The 15359-nt window shown below is 39.1% G+C and overlaps 2 protein-coding genes across 14 annotated transcripts in view; one reads left to right on the top strand and one right to left on the bottom strand.

Moving 5' to 3' along the window:
* Positions 1-7276, top strand: part of MTERF1 (mitochondrial transcription termination factor 1) — a 606108-nt gene extending 598832 nt beyond the window's left edge. For all 5 annotated transcript variants that reach the window (XR_009565070.1, XR_009565067.1, XR_009565069.1 and 2 more), the window contains one exon: positions 6644-7276. The gene's annotated coding sequence lies outside the window, so the exon portion shown is untranslated. The remainder of the gene's footprint in view (positions 1-6643) is intronic.
* The window catches only part of CDK14 (cyclin dependent kinase 14), a 716216-nt gene that overhangs the window by 53255 nt on the left and 647602 nt on the right, over positions 1-15359 (bottom strand). The gene's annotated exons all lie outside the window — the stretch shown is intronic.

The following is a 15359-nucleotide window of genomic DNA, read 5'->3' as shown; positions in this document are numbered from 1 at the left end:
GAGGCCACAACAGTGAGAGGCCCGCATACTGCAAAAAAAAAAAAAAAAAAAAAAACTAGTAGCCAGCATCAGCTGCATTTTCTTTTTAATATTAAAAATTATCTTGAGGAGAGAGAGAGAGCACACTCAAAAAAAAAAAAAAGCTAATCTGCAGAATCCATTTTATCCTCTTTCAGGTGATAAAATGCTTAAAACCCTGGGAAAATCTGTGTGTGTGTGTGTGTGTGTGTGTGTGTGTGTGTGTGTGTCTATCTGTATGTGTGTGAGAGAGAGAGACAGACAGAGGCTGAGAAAGAGAGGTGCTGGTGGAGGTGGGCCTGTTGGGGGACCAGAAAAGTGATAAGTAAATGATGCTTTTTATACCAAACTGGCTTATCTGCACCTACCCAATATGCACCGGTTTGATTACTATGTCCCACAACATACTTGATTAAGAAAGTCCAGTGAAACTGAGGAAATAAAATATTCTAGGTATTATCTTGGAAAATGGAGGGAAAAAAAATCTCAATATTATATATATACATATATGTATATATATATGTGTGTGTGTGTGTGTGTGTGTGAGAGAGAGAGAGAGAGAGAGAGATCAAAGAAAAACAGGCAGACAGAAGACAACAGAAAAATGGAGGTTGTTCGGTTGTTCAGCTTGGAAAAACAGAAGTTGAGAGGAGCGACTGGAAAAGTTTATAAAATCACAAAGGACTCAAGTGGGGGTAGCTATTATACTCACTGTCTGAACAGTAAAGCCAGGTAAACCCCTTTGAAGTTTAAAAGGCTCTTTCAGGACACCTGATAGGAAGGGCTTAGATTCACACAACAGGTGGCTTTTCAAGAGAAAGCATCTAGTGAAAAACTGAAATAGGCTTAAGACTTTCGGGACATCCAGGGAGGCTAGATTCTTAACACGTTAATAAAGGAAATGAGGAGCTTCTTGTTGCATCCCCACCTTTTGAACTTTCCCTCCCCTACACCCATCACAGACAGGGGCTGAAAAGTAGCCAGCCTGGTGAGCCATTGCTTCCTTTCGCCTCTATTAACCAGAAAATGGAGCATGAATTATGAATGCTGCATTACCTATTGCTGTTGTCAACATTAACCACTAATGACTCAATCTGTGGGGAAGAGGGGTAGAGGAGAGAAGGTACCAGCCAAACAATGGTACTATCTAAAGATGTAAATGATCTTTTCTGAGGTAATTAAAAAAATTTTTGGCTGACTTTAAAGACTGACTTTCTTACGTGCAGTGCGGCATAGAACATCTTGCAGGCTGCAGATCAATAAATTCCACCTAACTTTCCAGTCACGTTGGCGTGCAGACCCCGCTGGTTTATTAATTTAAATTTCAGCCCTCTAAAAAGATATGTCTAAAGAAATAAAGCACTATATAGATCGCAGTGAGATTGCTCAATCAGAACAGGTCTTCACATTTATTGGTTATTAACATCAGTGGGAAATCTTAAAACAAAGAGAAGAGGTCACCCCTCCTTCCGTCTCATTCAGTTAGTGTTTTTCTTAGGACCCATTCCTTTTTGTTTTTAAGAGTACTTGATATCTGAGCAGCAAAAACCTATGGCTTTCCTCAGGCAAGCTTCAGCAACTAGTTAATTAAGAATAAAAAGGGTGTAAACAAAAGGACAGTAACTCTATCTCAAATTCAATCTCCATGTTCGAAGGACTGTCTGCCGTGGTTGCTCCACTTGGCTTACGGGATCTTAGTTCCCTGACCAGGGATCAATCCCAGGCCCCCTGCAGTGGAAGCACAGAGTCCTAACTGTTGGACCGCCAGGGAATTCCTCCCTTTCTTTCTCTTTTCCTTGCCCCTCTGTACCCAACACCTATTTAACTATAAGGATATAACCTGAAAGTCTGAGAGTAGAAATGAAAAGCTAGAAATAGCTTATGTTTTTTCTTTCAGTCATCTCTCCTGTGCTTCTTTTCTTATATTTGATACTGCACTTTGCTTTCAATTATACATTTTCAAAAGCCCTCAAATATGTGTCAGTGGATTATTCCTTTTGTGGACTTGTTCCAGGTAACAAGACATTCTGGAATTCCTGCTTCAAAATGGTTACCATTTTAAGAAGTATAAACTAATTTTACTATTAGGCTATGACAAAAATTACTGTGATAGTACAGCTGCATTTCAAACAATGCATCCTCAAACTAAATGATTTCTGAACTATCTGTGTCACTTCTCCCTTGTATTGACATAAATAAGGGAAAGCTGCCTGAATCTATGAAAACTGGTCAGAGACTAAAGCTGCAGCTGAATTCTACAATACCTACTGCATTTTTAATTCTGAAAGAAATATTTATGAAACAACAATACCATCTGAATATGGCCCATAATGATAGTATCTTAAGTATATGTTTTTTAAAACAAGTGCTTATGTGGAAATCTCACATGTTTTCAGACCAACTGTGTCTTCATGAAGTTTATACAGAATATTATCATTTTATTAATAACTGTGATATGTATTTTAAAAGCCAACTGAAACAATATGAAACTTATGCCACATTTTCATGTCGAGAATTTTAGATAAAAGACAGATTTATACTTTTTATTTCTGACTGCACTCAGTTTTAATCAAGGTTCCTGGAGCTTCTCACTAACAGTGAAATTGTATTTAAATAGGGCCTTTAGGGTGTCCGAGTTACAGATTAATTAACTCAACTTAGACAGGGTTTTGGGAGCACGGTAGTTCTTGCAGCTCTAATTTTATCTCCAGAGGTAGTCAAAGTTCCTCTAGACATTAGCAACTAAATACTTGCCTAGGCTTGGACTGACTGTGATTGAAACATCCAAAATAAAGCAGGCTTGTCAGAAATCAGAATAAGACCAGTGACGAGTGCAATGGGAGGACCCATGACTTGTTTATATTTCTAGCACATTGTTGCATTGGGCTAGGAATGCAGCTTCCACTCAGCTGCGGGATGGTGGGGCTGCCTCAGTCTCCTGGTCTGCAAAATGGTGATAAGAACACGTAGAGGGTTGTTATGAGGACTAAATGAGAGTATTCATGTAAAGTGCTCAACACAATGCCTGGCACACAGTAACTCAATAAGTGAGATGTTGTCACTATTATTATTATATATCTGACTAATGTGCTTTATGGTATAGCAGAATTTTCTAGAAATAAAAAAGAGAAAAGGTTAAGGAAAAGATAAGTTTGTGGCTGTTCAGACTTTATAGTGAATGATCTTCAGTTAGATTTTCTTTCCTGCTCCTCCCCAGGCACTCCTGTACCTACTCATCTACCCTGCTGTCAAGGTCATCACATTTCTTGTCTGGCTGCAAACATGCCCTGGACTCTCCAGCCTTTCTGTGCCTTTTGATGCCCCCTCTCTGGAAGCCTATTCCTGACTGTAAATATCCCACCTCGGCTTCAAGCTTTAGCTCAGATGCTATTTTCTCCATGAAGCATCCCCTGACTCAGTGAGGTCTGTCCCTCCTCTGTTTTGATTGCATTTTATTTATGCTTGTATAATAGTACTTTTCACATTTTACCTTGAGTTAATCATCTGTATCATATGTCATTTATTGCACTGTAAACTGCTTGACAAGACTGACCACTGTAATGGACTGAATATGTCACCTCAAAATTCATGCTGAAGCCCTCAGCCCCAGTGTGGTGGTATTTGGAGTTGGAGCCTTTGGGAGATAATTAGGTTTAGAAGAATTCACAGGGGTGGGGCCCCCATGATGGGATTCTTCTTATAAGAAGAGTCAGAGCTCTCCCTGCTCTCTCTCTGCCATGTGAGAACACAGTGAGAAGGTGGCTGTCTATAAGCCAGGAAGAGAGGAATCAAATCAGTCACTTCAACACACCCAGTCATGGTCTTTTGTTATGGGAGCCTGAGCTGACTAGTACAACCATGTCCTGATATCTCTCACAAATCCATCTGTGGGATTTGTTGGCATTTAATAAATGTTTGCCAGTTGTCTTCTCGTTCATCTCGGCTATTTATTTCCACGAGTATCTTTCTTCCCTGGAAAACTGTTATATTCTTTTCATTTTGCTTCTGGTTCCCCAGAAACTATATGCAAACATAAACACATATAATAGTAAACCTGATTAACTGCTAAACAATTAGAAAAGATTCTAAGGCCCAATAAGGGCCAAGAAGGCAACAAGTGAATGAAGTGGGCTATGTTATTTACATAAAGAAATATGTTCTTGCCAATTCTTCTTGCAACAAAAGCCTCCTTCGGGCTATTTTTACATTTGTCATTTAGGACAGAGATACGGTTACAAGAAATATTTCACTTTTCTTTTCCCTCTGCCATAAGATAAACAACAGACAAAAGGTGAAGGTACATAGCAACTGCCGCTGAGCCTCAGAGGCAGGAGGGCAAGTTGTGAGTGGCAGGGGCTGTAGCAAATTTCAGAGCACAGCCTTTTCTAAAAAGGCAGCCTCAGCTCACCCCTGACCCATCACTGTGATTAGAGAATGATCAGAATGGCTCAATCATCCTTTTATTTTTTTAATGAGATGCAGAAAAATAGGGATTTTTATATAAGATCTGCATAGTTTTAAATGTTGACTCTTATCAAGATTTAAAACCACTGTTTTAGGCAAATACAATGTGTACGGGTAGTATCTATTAAAGGTTTCCAACTGACAGCCTCCACAAGTGCTTTGGAAAATCAGAGAAAGGCAATACAGTCGCAGCCTGGAAAGCGCTGGCTGGGCATCATGGAGAAGATGGTAACTGGGGTGCACCTCCAGCTTACTTCTGTCTTTCTTCTGACGTTTCTCTCTCTGCTGTCACTGCTGATCTTTACCCACAGCAGTTCAGGAACAGTGATCCAGCTTTGGAACATTTATGTGGATCTCATCAGAGTGTTATCGGGCTGGAGAAGACCAAATATTCAGTTCTGCTTTTGATTCCTCACTCTCTCTCTAATGATACAGCAACCTAGACTACAGGGCACTTCTTTGCAACCCCAGACTTGGCCTAGCCCTCCTCACCCATGGCTTACCCCTTCAGAGCTCTTCCAGGCCACCAGGGAAGGTGCCTTTTGGCCAATTCGTTAGTTCCGCAACATGGAAGGCAATTTTAACTCTTCTCTGGCCTATCTCCTCCTGCTTCAACCACATGACTACATCACAGTACTGATTTCTTTGCAATGGTTTTCAACGACCCCTACTGGGACCACAAAACTTAAATAATTTTCCTTAAAGACTGCAGTCTCAAGGCCCAGGTGGCTGGTCCAAGTCAGAGATCTTCATCCCTACCCTACACAGCTTCCCTGAGTTAAAGAGGGCTGCCTGTAGACCACAAGTGAAGACCACTGCTAACAGGACAGGTGTTAATGCAATGAATGACTAATAAAATGTTCACCAACATAAGGTCACATTTTTGGTGTGTATGCAAATAGGCAAAACAGAACTCATAATTAAACAAAAGAGCTTAACATTAGATCCCAATTTTCAGGACAGTCTGTGTCACCATAGAGATCCCCTCAACAGTGTCAAGGGCAGAAAAAAAGTGATTGCTAAACCTATTTCAACTTGCCAAAGGAAGTTCTATAAAACACCCCTTTAAGGAAGTCAGCTTTTTTTCTAATTTAGTCTTGTTTTCTTACTTTTTTTTTTTTTTTGCAGTACGCGGGCCTCTCACTGTTGTGGCCTCTCCTGTTGCGGAGCACAGGCTCTGGACGCGCAGGCTCAGCGGCCATGGCTCACGGGCCCAGCCGCTCCGCTGGGGATCTTCCCGGACCAGGGCACGAGCCTGCATCCCCTGCATCGGCAGGCGGACTCTCAACCACTGTGCCACCAGGGAAGCGCTTGTTCTCTTACTACTGATTTCTATTAAAGAGACTGACTCTCCCCAGGATGCTCAGTTCTCTGAGGACCATGTGAGGGGGCTGCCACCTCCCTCGTGTCACCACTGCTCACTTCTGCCTTTCATCCCTCCCTAAAGAACTGGACAGGGAAAAGTGCAGGGAGAAGGACTTGCTGATTCTCCCTTTTCAAAATTATAAGGCTGCTTAAAGTCCATTCGGATTTAGTGTTGTCCTGGTCATATACTAAGTCTCGAAGTCTTCTATGGGATTAAGTAGGGAAACTGCATTTCAGCGTTAGAAAGACAGGAAAAAAAGAACATGGAAAACAACTGAGGGCTGGATGGCTTCCCAGGCCGTCCTTCATACAGAAAACCAAAATAATTCCTGATCTGGTCCTGGCGACTATTGGACTTAGCTCTAAAAATCCCAAGAAGGGACCTGGGAAATCACTTATTCAAACTTCTTGCCGCTGCATCCTTTGTTTAAAAGATACCTTAGGTGGAAACATAAAGTATAAAGCAGATTAAAGTGGAGTTGCTTTGATGGGGAGAGTGATGGGCTTGGAGCCCTGCCCAGTGTTTCTCTCCCTCCCTCCCTTCCTCCACCTCCCAAGAGAAACCCTGAAGGGGATCCGAGGAGCAGTCACTGGCTTGCAAACTTGTTTTGGGCACAACTCACTGTCAAAACACATTTTATTAAATGACTCAGTATAGGGGCACTTGCACACACCCCAACAGGCATGCGTCGCTGAAACAAAACTTGCATGAAATAATATTCTTACTACATGTGATCATTTCTGACATATTTTTTTCTCATCTAGTCTATTCCATTTAAGAAATACTATTTTTCAGTCCACTAGATTGATGTCACCACCCATGTGGGCAGTTGAAAAGCACTGCATTAAACGACTTCATCCTCAAAAGAATTCTAAAGATGAAGAAACTTTTGCTCACATCTGAATTTCCTCCCTCTCCAAGAAACTGATGGAGAAAAAGTATGGTAAGAAGTGGCAAGTGGAGACACTAAAATTTGGATGTCGGGCTGATTCACTTGATCTAAGAAGAGCAGATTCCCTTTTCAGGGAATTGGGAATGCTGACCAAGAGTGATGTCTGGTCTTTTTTCTTATGACAAATCAAGGGACAAGTCAACTTCGTTTCCACTGCATGGACCAGAGAAGCAGGGAAAGTCAGAATCAAGGCAAGTAAAAGATGGAGAAGGAGAGAGAGTGTGTTTGTACTTCAGTCCCTCCTATGGGCTTCTAGTTTATGCCCAAGGCCCAGTTTTATTTTTGTTCTTGGTTCCATAAGCATCTTGTATCCTTTTACTCTCCCACTTTATTAAAATGAAGAAAGAAAGGACAAGAAACGTAGCACAGCCTCTTGCCTTTTGAGACAGAGCACATTCTGTCTATGGAATATGTAAATAATTCTACTCTCTAAATAATTCTACTTCCTACCTATCAAAAAGAAAAAAAAAAAGAAATCTAGCACAGTCATGGCAATAAGTTTGAAAAAAGTTGTCATTAATATACATAAAATCTGTTCATGCTACAGAAGTATCACTAACATAAGAAAGAAAAAACCTCTTTAAAAGAACAGTACAGACAGTATTTTTGGTGGGTTTAAAGAAAGTGAAAGAGAATACAAATATATGCATTTACGGAAAGAATTCCCAATGTCTACTACTTTTCTACCCTTAGGATTGTCAACTCACTATGTCAATCCAGTGGCAGCCACAGGATTTAAAGGTTTTATTGAACTTTCTTCACTAACTTAAAAGATAAATCTCAAATGCCATCTATTTAAATGTGTGCCCCTTTTTACGTTGCATTTTAGCAAGAGGTTGTAAGAAATACACCTTACAAAAAAATGTGGCCATGGCAAACCTATAACAAGACTTCAAACATGTACTTCTCCACGCCAAATCACCAAATGGGCTTTTATAAGTTTCTTTCTCCAAAAATAAATAAGAGAAAGTAATAAAAAAAGATAAAGCCTTCATACAGAATTGCAGCAATTATATCCCCACAGCTACACTATAACCCAAAAGTTTGCAAAGGCTTTGATTATTGAACCATGGCTGAAGTGAATAATTTGCTTTTCACTAGGAAAACAAGCACATTCATTCTCACCACAATGGAGAGAGGCAGTTTTAATTAAACCTTATCAAAAGATGAATAAAGAATAAACTCAATACCCATTCCACAGAACTCTATTTTCATCTGTTTAGTTTAAGCTTGCCATGTTCATGCAATAATTATCCACTGTCCAAGGAACGCTGCAGTTGTGTTAATGTTGGTAAAGATTTAATTAGCTCAATTATCTGGAGAATATTGAATTGAGGCTCAGCACAGTACAAATTTCTTCAGGCTTTATACATACCTCTGATCAAAATACATGAAACTGAAATCTCAGTGTACAAAAGACTCTAACTTCAACAATTCTACTATTGAAACAGTTCCATACTTCATAATTTTATTACTCCAATTAAAAAAAAAACACAATATAAGTCTTTAGAAGTAGAACTCATAAGTGAAGGCTTATCTTGGTGCAAGAGTGTATGTGTGTTTGTGCGCGCGCCCGTGCCCACACAGTGCATACAGTTAACTTCCTGAATGTGTAAATATGTTTTTAGAAAGTTAATTAAATTTTCCTTTTAGATAAATATTAACACCCAAAGTCCAGTCCTTTTGAAAAATTTTATCTTTTCAATGGAGTCTACATATATTATCTTTTTCTCGGAAAACGAGGCATTTAAAAAGCATTGAAAGCGCAATAACACAGACAACTGTTCAATCTGTCAGACACCAGGGACAGACAGTAGGGTTCATTTCAGAGAACAGATTGGCCCCCAGCGGCCTGACCTTCCTGGTGGGAAAGAGAACATAGTGCTGTGCTTGACAAGCTCAGCAACAAAGAGGTATATTCAGGTCCCCCCAGTTCAGACACGCTTCTCACAGGGAAAAATGCAAAGCAGGAGAAAGAAATGCACCACTTCCAGCAAAGCAGAGTTTACTCAGATCAGAGACCAGCAACTCACCACAACAAAAAATAACGTATTTAGGAAAGTAGCAAGCACCATTTTATTCACTCATTTTTAACTTCAGAAAGCTCTTATCTGGCCATTGTCAATGTCTTAGCTTTCAACCTCACCTGTGATCCAAGCTCACTGGCATTATCACATCAATTGGAACTCCCAAATATGATTATCCTGATAAAGGTTTTCTTAATTACTCTACCCATTAAGACAGCACAAATTTTCTCTTAGAAGCTGGCTCATGCTAGTTTCAAAGTGAGCACGTCACAGGTTTTGCCTTTATTTTGAAACTCAGATGGATATTTCCTTGTCTTTTAGACCCTTAGATAAACAGACTTTTCATTACTCATTTTTATTTTGAATGTGTGCAGGGTCTTCTACGCAGGTCTCCAAGTGAGCCAAAAATCCAGCAAAAGGATCAACAACAATAAAAAAAAATCCATAAAGCAATATCCTTAATTTAAAAAAAATCTGAAGCTAAATTCGTTGCTATGTGTAAATACACGTATGTTTCCTAATTTCTAAGGTCAAGTTTTATTGTATATCCTGCTTGATCAGCTACAAGCAATGTTTAGTTTGTATGTTTTCAATTATACATATAATGTGGTAAGATACCACATTTTTTGAAGCTTTAAGCTCCACATAGAAGACCATAAATTTAAAAGGCACTCACAACTGGCCACATTATCCTTATAAACAAATACATTGCTAATTTTTAAAACTCCCATTCTGTGTTTTGAGTACATACTTTCCTGAACTATAAGGATTATGGGTATTTAACTACAAACCAACTAGTGAAGTTGAAATGAGCCCTGATTTCTGACCCATGAATACTGTGATGATTTAATACATAAGCAGGTATTACAGATACACACTCCTCACTACAGACGTGTAGACTATTAGAAAAACTTACGGTGAAGAGTAGACCATTGCATACTATCTAGTTCTTCTTGGGTTAGGAAAGAAGGCATCTTTTTGAAAACTGGACACAGACCATAATCATAAACTCATGTTGCCAGATAAAGGATAACGTTGGTTGGGTGGTGAGAAAACTTGCTCTGCTTAGTGGTCTAAATAACTTGTCTTAACGTTAAACACTTCAACCTCAGAACATTTTGTAAGGAAACAGGGCAAAAACGATGCATGGCAATCACAAACTGTATCTGCCACTTTTTTTTTCTTTGAACCAGCTTTTCTGGGAATTACATTAAGGCCTTCGTTGAGGTGGCAAAGAAAGACACAAGTACGGGTTGGTTTTACCTCATTTTTGCTAGTGTGCAAACGCTTTTATGGTGTGACTCACTCAGTGTGGCTCGAAAAGACACCCTTGGAACTTCAGAGTATTCTGTGCAAGAACAAAGGGTGCTTGGGTTCAGTCTGCAACACGAGTCATTTTTACCACACAAATTCCCTTCTTTTGTGCTGGCGAAGGGGGATACTTTGAGCCCTTTGGGTTTAGAAGATCTTCAAACAGACAATAGTGTGCAAACAACGCTCGAGAACATAACTTTACGAGAACAACCTCAAGGCTGAGACCAAGGCTTTGAGAAAGGCTCCTTCAGCAGATTTCCTTCTGCTCTTCACCCTGAACAAAGCCTGCCTGACAATACTGAAATCTCTTTCTTTCTTTGGATTAAACCCCCTTGGCAGGAAAAGTATGCAAATGCTATCTGTGGCTCCCCTGTCAAAGGCTACTCTCACCGGCTATCTTTTCTGTGTCTGGCTCTCCAGCAGACCATCTACCCCCTGACATGGAGTCCAGCCTTCCAATTCAACACCTTTCACTGCTCTGACAGTCAGCTCCCTGGGCCTGCCACTGCCTCTAAAAGGGGCTCATTTAGTCGTAATTAACGATTCCCTGCATATTTCCTAAGGTATGGTAATTGTGCTAAACGCCAACAAGTGAAGCATTCATTCTCCTTCTCATTTAAATCTTTTTTTCCCCCTCAGCAGTCTCCCTCCCTCTGCCTTCTTTTTACCTCACACCACCACAAACCCCTCGCCACACACACACTTTTCTTTTTTCTATTCCTCTCTGGTAACATTTCAAGTAAAGAGATGGAATGAAGGTGGAAATTAGAAACTACAGGAAAACAGTTCAAAAAGCAAAGCTGACTAAATGGTGAAGGAGCGCATGAGAAGTCACAAAGAAACTGAAAGAGAGTTAAAAATGAAAGATTGTTTTTGTTGACACAAATATATAAATATATGCAAATACATATATTTGAATATTATTTATGTAAAATGACCACATCATAAGCTGGTTTCAGGTCCCAAATATGTTGTGTACACACAAAATATAAAAATCTTACAAATTCATTTTTGGACACATACATTTTCTTCTCAAAATTGATTTTCACCCTGCGTTGCAAATAAAAGGTACAAATAAAAGGTAATGATTTTGTCTTTGTCTCACCAGCCTCTCTTCTTTATCTTTAAGTCACAGACGAGAGAGAGAAGGTCAAAAATCTTAATTTCTGACCTCTTGCAAACATTTCAAGTCCTGGCAAGTGGGCAGTGGGCCAATGAGGACTGTATTATGTTCTTTCAGGCTGACCAAGGCTACCGTGATCAGGAGATGTTTTCTCTGCTACACCGGGGAATATCAGTTTAATGTATTTCCTTTGTCATTTCCCCTTACACATAAATTTTACACATACAAGAAGAATTGGTCTACTTTTTTCACATTATCACATGTATTTCTCCATGTTATTTGCCTTTATGACCATCATTTTTTTTATTCTTGAATTTTATTTATTTATTTTTACACAGCAGGTTCGTATTAGTTATCTATTTTATACACATTAGTGTATATATGTCAATCCCAATCTCCCAATTCAGACTGCATAACATTCCATCCAGTTTGGTATACTTTAATCTACTTAGTAATTCCTTTTTAAAAATATTTAAGTGGTCTATTCTAAAAAACTTATGTTTAATCTGTCTTATTTTAGCTGTCTTAACATTTTTTCTTTGCCATTATCATCATCATCATCAAAAAAAGTTACTGAATTACTAAACATTAGGTGGTTTTAAGAACTTGGTTAGACTCACTTTAAGATCTTCAAATAATTAACAGTTTGTTTGGATTTAGGCAAAAATGGACATGAAAACTAGAGTTAACTCTTAAAGTTCATAAACATCAGTATGAATATATTCATGAAAACACTTTTGCACACCTACAGAGTGCTAAGCATATTACAAGTTAGACCATGACGATACTAAATTTTTTAAAATATTTATTCACTTATTTGGCTGCACTGGGTCTTAGCTGCAGCATGCAGGATCTTTTTAGTTGCAACATGTGGGATCTTTTTTTTTTTTTCAGTTGCGGCATGCGGGATCTAGTTCCCTGACCAGGTATTGAACCCAGGTCCCCTGCACTGGGAGAGCAGAGTCTTAACCACTGGACCACCAGTGGTTAAGAATTTAGTCCCAAGATACTAAATTCTTAAACATTTCTTTCAACTTCAAAAATTGTCTTAAATTTTTATCCTTGGAAAATCTGTTATCTCATTCTTTAGTTTTTACATTTCCCCTAAATGTTGTCAATGTGTCTTAATATATGGAATTTTACATATCCACAGAAGTTAAATTAAGGGGGTCATTATTCATTTTACAAAAAATATGCTAACAAAGAAGGCATATTCTTTCAAATAAAATAATGAATTTATGCATAATTTTTCAAGAAACACATTTATGTACATGTTGAAAAATGTATACTAAAGGAGCCATACCCATAATAGATTCACAGAATTTCAGGGCTGGAGAATGAATAGGTTTTCACCAAAGAGAAGGGTAACTGTTGGTACAATTTCTAATATTCTAATATTATGTTAATATAAGTATGAATGGAGTTTTACACATTTCTTTACTTGTTTTCAAGACATGATCTACCATAATAAGAAGTTCAAAGAAAAGGAAAAATACCACGTCTTCTTTCAAGGTTATTATATGATCCTTAAAGGATCTACCAGCTTTAAGATATTTTGACTCTCCTATGTCTGACCAGGAAGTCATATATATCGCCCGCCCCCTGGGCAATCACATTAAAATCCAAACTCTTTAGCATGTCATTCCAGCCCTGTCACAATCTAGCTTCAAATCACTTTTCAGTCCCATCTCTTCTCACTCCACCATCCCCACATCTTTCAGCTTTATCAGACCCTTCCTTAGGATGCTGCACTTTGTGACATGGCTTTGCTCAAAGTGTTTCTCTAGTCCCTCCTTTTGTTCAACCTCTTTTTTCTTTTTTTTTTAAAGGGACATTTGGTTGGGTTGGGTCTTTGTTGCTGTGCACAGGCTTTCTCTGGTTGCAGTGAGTGGTGGCTACTCTTTGTTGCAGTGCGCAGGCTTCTCATTGTGGTGGCTTCTCTTGTTGCGGAGCACAGGCTCTAGGCACGCCGACTACAGTAGTTGTTGCACGCAGGCTCAGTAGTTGTGGCTCGCGGGCTCTAGAGCGCAGGCTCAGTAGTTGTGGCGCACAGGCTTAGTTGCTCTGCAGCATGTGGGATCTTCCTGGACCAGGGATCGAACCCGCGTCCCCTGCATTGGCAGGTGGATTCTTAACCACTGTGCCACCAGGGAAGTCCCCCAAACCTCTTCTTTTGTGAAATTTTCTCAAGCCCCTCTCGCAGAATTAATTTTTACCTTATTTGTCCTCCCATGTAGCTTTATGAAAATATACTGTAGCCTTTATCACCCTTCAATTTAAATGTTTGTATCTATGTCTCTCAATTGTGATTGTCTTGAAGCTAAAAAACAGTTTTATTTACTACTACTTAGAACAGCACCAAGATAATGGCTACTGAAAAAATACTTGTTGAAAGAACAGAAGATTATGTTATGGTGAGTAAGGCAGACATTCACTCCATTTAAAAATATTTAAGGGACATAAATTATGTGCAATACTAGGTGATGGAGACAAAATTGGGAAATAAGGATAAATCAGTAAACAAATGCCTGTATTCTGAGATCTAGATGCTAATGGGTAAGATGGACAAATACCAGGGGTCTTCAATACAGAGGGGCTGAAACTCTAGCTTTGTTCTCAACATGTGTAAAATAGCCATACATTTATTTGTGGAATAAAGGTATGTGAAAATGTGCTCGCATTACTAATTATCAGGGAAATGCAAACCAAAACCACAATGAGACATCACTTCATACCTGTTAGAATGACTAGCATCAAAAAGAGATAACAGGGACTTCCCTGGTGGTGCAGTGGTTAAGAATCTGCCTGCCAGTGCAGGGAACATGGGTTTGATCCCTGGTTCAGGAAGATCCCACATGCTGCAGAAGAACTAAGCCTGTCTGCCACAACTACTAAGCCTGCACTCTACAGCCCACAAGCCACGACTACTGAAGCCCGCATGCCTAGAGCCCATGCTCCGCAACAACAGAAGCCATCGCAGTGAGAAGCCCGCGCACTGCAACGAAGAGTAGCCCTTGCTCGCCGCAAATAGAGAAAGCCTGCGCACAGCAACGAAGACCCAACATAGCCAAAAAATAGATAGATAGATAAATAAATAAATTTATTTATTTAAAAAAAAAGAGTTAAAAAAATACAACCCTAATCTGACTTCTACTCATGCTGAGTAGTTACTTTCAATTCTGAACCCCATAATGCACTCAGATTTCCATGAGCTATCTCAAGGTAGTGGGCAGGGAGGGAAAAGACCTGAGTCCATTCTCCTGAAAGAAGTTGAACGTACACTGAGTCAGCACGCTGTACAGAAAGTCCTCCCGAGTCCTATAAACAAGCTATGTAAAACAGCCTGATGATTCAGTACTGTAGGATCAGAGCGTCACCATTAGGTAAGGTCAAACCTGATGCATATAAAAAAGGGAAAGTTACAGCCCCCCAAAGTAATATACAGCAAAAGTCTTTTAAGAGTTAGCCTTCTAATCATCAAGGACACAGATTTAAATGGCACTCAACTGTAATTTTCAGATGACATCTGTGTGAACAAGAATTGGGATTTTATTCACTGTACTCCAGAAAAACTGAGATAGTCAATTAGACAGACGGAACGGGAATAACTCTGTTGAGCAAAACAAAAAAATTGCAATGAAGAGTAATTTATTCAAGGGGGAAAATGTTACCAGCAAAATTAGCATATTAGAGTTAATGCATGACACTATGGGTATAGAGCAGCAGCTCTCACACTTTTGGGTCTTAAGGACTCTTTATACACTTGAAAATTATAAAGGACACCCCCAGAGCGTTCGTTTATATGGATTACAGCTGTTGGTGTTTACCATATTTGATATTAAAATTGATAATTTAAAATATTTATTAATTTATTAAAAATAACCCAATTGCATGTTAACATAAAAGCACTATTTTAATAAAATAACCATATTTTCCAAACAGAATTAGCAAGAGGGGTGGCACTGCTTTACAATTATGCAAAACTTTTAAATATCTGGCTGAATAGCAGACAGATGGGTTCTCCTATCTGTTTCTGCATTCAGTCTGTTCTACGATATGTTATTATGGTTGATGCAACTGAAGAAAATACCGCCT

Source organism: Globicephala melas, chromosome 9, assembly GCF_963455315.2.
Source record: "Globicephala melas chromosome 9, mGloMel1.2, whole genome shotgun sequence".
NCBI classification, from domain to species: domain Eukaryota; kingdom Metazoa; phylum Chordata; class Mammalia; order Artiodactyla; family Delphinidae; genus Globicephala; species Globicephala melas.
Note: the sequence above shows the minus strand (reverse complement) of the source record. Positions and strands in the feature narration are given on the sequence as shown.